Below are 5510 nucleotides of genomic sequence, written 5' to 3'. Positions count from 1 at the left end.
AAGCCTAGAGAAACCAACCAAAATCCTACTATAACTCAAGTTCAATTATCTAAGCTTTAACCCCTCAAACTTCAACAAAACAGAGGAAAATTAAACATAACTCAAGCTTAGATCCTTACCTCTGTTGATGATTTCGACTTGGCCAACTCCAAATCTCCTCCTAGCTCTATCCCCTCAATCCACAAGCTTGTAAATCATCAAAACCTCAGCCCAAGTCCTTAAGATTTTCTTCAAAGCTTCAACACCCCAAGAGAGAAAGAGATAATCGGTGGAGAGAGAAAGGGAAGCCAAAACTGAGTTGTGCCTTATCTTTTATGGATTCCAATACATTCCTAAGCTTGCAAGCATATAACATTAGCTAAAAATATTGTATTGCCCCTAAGCCTAACCTTAACCCTTTAATGACATCATAGGCATTTAAGTCATTTTCCATACCCCATTAAGTCCTCGAGTAGTCTAATAAATCCTTATTAATCCTGACATATCCCAACCATTACTTAATTTCTACCCGCTATTAAATAATTCCCTAACACATTATAATATCCCCAAAATACCCCTAAGCTCCTCCCGAGCTGGGTATTTGACCCCGTTGTGACTTTCTAGCTAAACCGCTCCCTAGGACTGTCTCGGATCGTGCATCACAAATATATCACATATATTGCGTTTATGCCCTCAACGGGCTAAAATTACAAACATGCCCCTAATAACCAAACGGGGCCCACATACATATTCAATTCACCTAAACATGCATTTCTAATCACATACTCATCAAATTCACATATAATAATAAATCACTTATTGCCCTCCAGGCACACTAATCAAGGCCCCAAGCCTTATTAGCAAATTTGGGACGCTACAGCAGCTGCCATGGCTGCTGCTTCTATACTTCTAGCATTAGGAATAGAGGATATGAGAGAATCTTCTATCTCCTTCCATTTACATTCTTCCTTCTCCAAGAGAGCCTTTCGTCTTTCTTTACCTTACCCTCCTCTTCACGTCTTTGCATTAATAGCTCATCTTCCATCTCTTTCTCTCTTATGTAACTGCAAATTGTTACATACAAGAGTATTTAGAAACTTGCACAAGACACCGCACAGTCCCATACATCGTAAAATAACGATTTTCCTTTTATGAGCATTTAAAGGTAAGTAAAAATATATACACGTATTTACTTGCACATTAGAAAAGTTGAATACTTGAATTCAAGTGTCAAAACTCAACATGTTCACATATATTATGATGCATTCAGAATCAAGAAAATTTCTCCTGCCACCAGAATATATGCTGTAATTCCATATCACGCAAGTAAAAGGAAAAATACAAGAAAGATATGGATCTTGACAACGGTATTAGGTACAATTCTTAACTGATGAAGACACTCTTATCCATCCTTTGGAAACATTAGCACCAAAATACCATAATTATAAAATTAAGGACCTTGAACTAAAGTTATGTGCACCACAACAAAATGCAAAGTAAGCGTGCACACACAAGCACAAGAGAATAGTTTCTTCAACATGCAAGCTGGAGTATCTCACAACAGTATTCGTACCTTTGTGGCAGATCTAGCAATAGCTTGAATAACAGTTTCCTTGCTCAGAAAGTGAACGACATCTTCCATCATCTAAAAATATAAAATAAAATGACATTTATTTTAACAAAGTTATTGAATTGTATAATATATATTTTTTTACTAATAAAGGTGAACAACTTGTAATACATCCCACATGATAAAATATTGAGCTTTGCAAATTGAGAATGATGTGAACAAACCTTGAGAGGCAGTTAGGGATGCGACACAGCAAAACCAAAGGAAACAACAAGGGTAACTGCTGATACCGCAGCACCAGCAAATGGAGGATAAATTTTCAAACTGGCAACAACACCCCAGCCTTCGTTGCCAATGCAATCCCATAGAGCATCAGAAATGCAACACTATAAAGGAATTCAAGTGAGAACACATCAATAATTAATAATGTCATAGCATGTGTTGTCTATGGTGATATGATCAATCAGTAAGACAACAATTACATTGGCTATCATCAAGACTGACCTGACATTCTTTCCACAATCTTCATGAGAATCATAAACATATACAGGGAGAACTCGGGCAGAGTAAACTACAATAGGTGTTGTAATGCCCCGAATTCTCCGATGTGGTTTATGGCGGGATTAGTAGGCCAGGAGGGCCATACTTGCTTAATTATGCCATTAAATGCTATTATGCATGTATATCTGAATTATATTATAATATGGTGTTAAATGCATGCATGTGGGTCCACATTTTAATTATAGGGGTGTGATGGTAATTTGGCCCGTTGAGGGTGTAACTGTATAATTGTATGCCTGTCGATGATATGTGTTGAGACCACATTATAATGTGGGTTGGTTCGAGCTATTCGGCATGAGACGATCTTGGATTATTGATTAGCGGTTTAGTCACAACAGGTTTAAGACCGGGGCTTGGGTTGAGTCTCGGGGTGATTTTAATGATTAGGGCATTACCGGGTATTAAAGGGTAACGGGATGTGAATTATTGGTGTTTGAGATTAGCGGGAATTAGAGAGCGTTAATTATGATTAATGAGATAGGAGGAAAGTACCAAATATGCCCTTGAGAGTCTTTAGGATAGATATACTTGGCGTTGGCTGAAAGTAGTGAAAAACAGAGCATGTTTAAGAGTTCTCCCATACCTTCTTCTCTTCACCTTTCTTTGTGATTTTTGAACCAATTTTGAGGATTCAAGCTTGGGAAGCAAGCCTTGGGAGTTTAGGAGTGTGTTCCACCATTGAAGAGCATCATAAGCTGAGCTTTGGGTAAGTTTCTAACCATAGATTTCTCTGGTTTGCCCTGTTTTGGTTTGGTTTTGCAGCTGAGATTTCTAGGGTGAATTCTTGGTTTAGTTGGGAGTTTTGGCTAGGGTTCCCATGCTTGTGATGTTTGGGGTGTGTTAGGATGGTTTTTGGGTTCATCTGGCATCAAGGATGGGATTTGGAAGCATGGGAATCAGGTTAGAATCGAAGGAGTTGAAGAAGGTCGGTTCAGGGCAGTGCTGGTCTGGAGGTAGCGCTATAGCGCCCACCCTAGGGCGCTACAGCGCTCCTCAGGAGGCTTTTTGGCATATTGGTGGTTCTGAGTATAGTGCTGGGGTGCTAAGGGTTGAGCGCTGTAGCATTACCCTGTTCCTTCTAAGTCCCGTTTTGAGTGTTTTTAAGGGTTTTTAACTTGCGGTTTCAATCCTTAAGGCCCGGGATTGAATTTACTCACCGTGTGGGCATGTTTCGAGGTCCCGAGAGTGGTGCTTAGGTTAAGACCCTATTTATGTGGATTCTCATTAATGGAGGTTATCATTGGTTGTGATTAGGTAATCGCTAAGGAACTAAAAGATCGATCGTTCTCAGGGGTCGTCCTTATTATACTTCTCGCTCGAACCTGAGGTAAGAAAACTGCACCCTGTGTATACGTGACATGCATGATTGTAATGAGGCATGTTGGTTGATAAATGTGGACATGGATTGCATATTAAATGCTAGTGAATGTGGATTACTTGTATATGGCACTGACTAGTCAGGGATACTGACCTAAGAGTCAGAAACGACATGAGCGTCCTGAACGCAGGGCCGAATGAAGATTGGATCTAATCGACATCAGTGTTGAATGGCTCTAAGGCATTAACATTGGACCGACCCTAGGGTCGATGAAAAATTATAAGCGCTCGGCTAGTCTATGACTAGTTATACAGAGCCAGGGCATATGGCCCCGGTGACTGCTTGTCACATGGCTAGGGAACGCTGTTCCATAGTTATGACTCTAGAGTCATGAGGAAGGTTATGTTGGTGACTAATCACCATGCACCTACCCTGTTAAAGCTAGTGAGATGCTCACTTATCTGTTAAGCCCTGGTGATCCTATCGCCACATGGCTAAAGGGTGCTATCCCCATATTAGTGACTGTTGCGACTGTCACCTATTTTTTTGGACTGATGGTCTTGAATGATTATTACGATCATTGTTGATATTATATCATGCTTTATTATGCTTTTCTTGATGGGCCTTGGCTCATGGGTGCTATGTGGTGCAGGTAAAGGGAAAGAAAAGCTCACCCAGCCTTGAGTGGAGAGCTTAGGTTGTGATGTGTACATATGCGGCCGCTTGACCACCACGGTCAAGGCGTTCTCAGAGGAACTAGGGGTTTACCCTATTTTTGCCGCTTAGGTCGGCGGGATTGTAAATTTGAAACAGTAATTACCATTTTGTACTGAGAACAACTTGTAAATGTTTTGATTAGCTCTACAGAGCGGTTTGTAATAAAAGATATCCATTCCCTTTTTATTAATTTTCCACCTTAACCTGTTAATTATACTTAGAGCACGTTTTTTACCAAAGGACTCGGGTAGCGGGTCAAATTTCTGGTCCACCGTTCACCGTAACTGTTTTGGGGTAACTAGGGCATTACAACTTGGTATTAGAGCCATGCCAAGGTTAGGGTTCCTGTAGACTGGCTGGGCATGTACACACATCACTGAAGTCAAGCTTGACTCATGGTTTGGTAACTATTTATGTAGTTATATGTATAACTGCTTAAATATGGTATATATGCTTTACCTGTGTGCATGAGACACCATGTTAAACCTATGCCTAAAAATATTATATCCTTAGCAACTGTGTGCTTATTAGTACTGGGAATTGCTGGAACATGCTTATAAGTATGATTGGTTATGAACCATTATATGATACATGCTTAGTGCTAGATGCTATAAACATGTATCTGCTTGTATATCTGTATGATCGTGGAATGTGATAATTTTCTGCTTGTTCTTGGACCGTAAGGCGGCAAGAGGTCTAGTTATTACTACCTGACTGGCCGTATTGATTATTATTTCAGCAAGGTATCAGTGACAGAATTATGAATCCAGGACAAATAACACTTCAGCTGGCTAGAGTGATCAGGGCCAGAATAATAATAACAGCCAGGGTCAGGAAAATGACCAGTCACAGATTCCACAGCCAGCTCCTGTAAAATGACAGCAGATAGTTAGTGATCTACAGGCTACTATATTGAAACAGGGAGAAGAGCTTCGTCTCTTGAAACAACAGCAAGGGCCTACAGTGGCTAGTGGATTAGAGGCACCTCCTGTGTCGGTGCCAGCAGTTGCCTGAGGTTGGAAATAAATGGGAGCCTCTTTAAGAAAGGTTCAGGAAGCAACAACCTCCAGTATTTGAGGGCAGTGCAGATCCTGCCAAGGCTGAACAATGGATGAGTATGATTACCACTATCCTTGATTTTATGAGGGTATCTAGTAATGAGAGGGTGGCCTGTGCCACCTATATGTCTCGAGAGGATGCCCGGATTTGGTGGGAAGTGATTACCCAGACCAAGAGTGTGAATGCTTTGACTTGGGAAGAGTTTCAGACTCTATTTAATGAAAAATATTATAATGATGCTATTAGAGCGGCGAAGGCCGAGGAGTTCATTAGGCTACTGCAGGGGAACTTATCAGTTTCTGAGTA

This window comes from Humulus lupulus, chromosome 7 (assembly GCF_963169125.1).
Source record: "Humulus lupulus chromosome 7, drHumLupu1.1, whole genome shotgun sequence".
In the NCBI taxonomy this organism is placed as follows: Eukaryota; Viridiplantae; Streptophyta; class Magnoliopsida; order Rosales; family Cannabaceae; genus Humulus; species Humulus lupulus.
Note: the sequence above shows the minus strand (reverse complement) of the source record.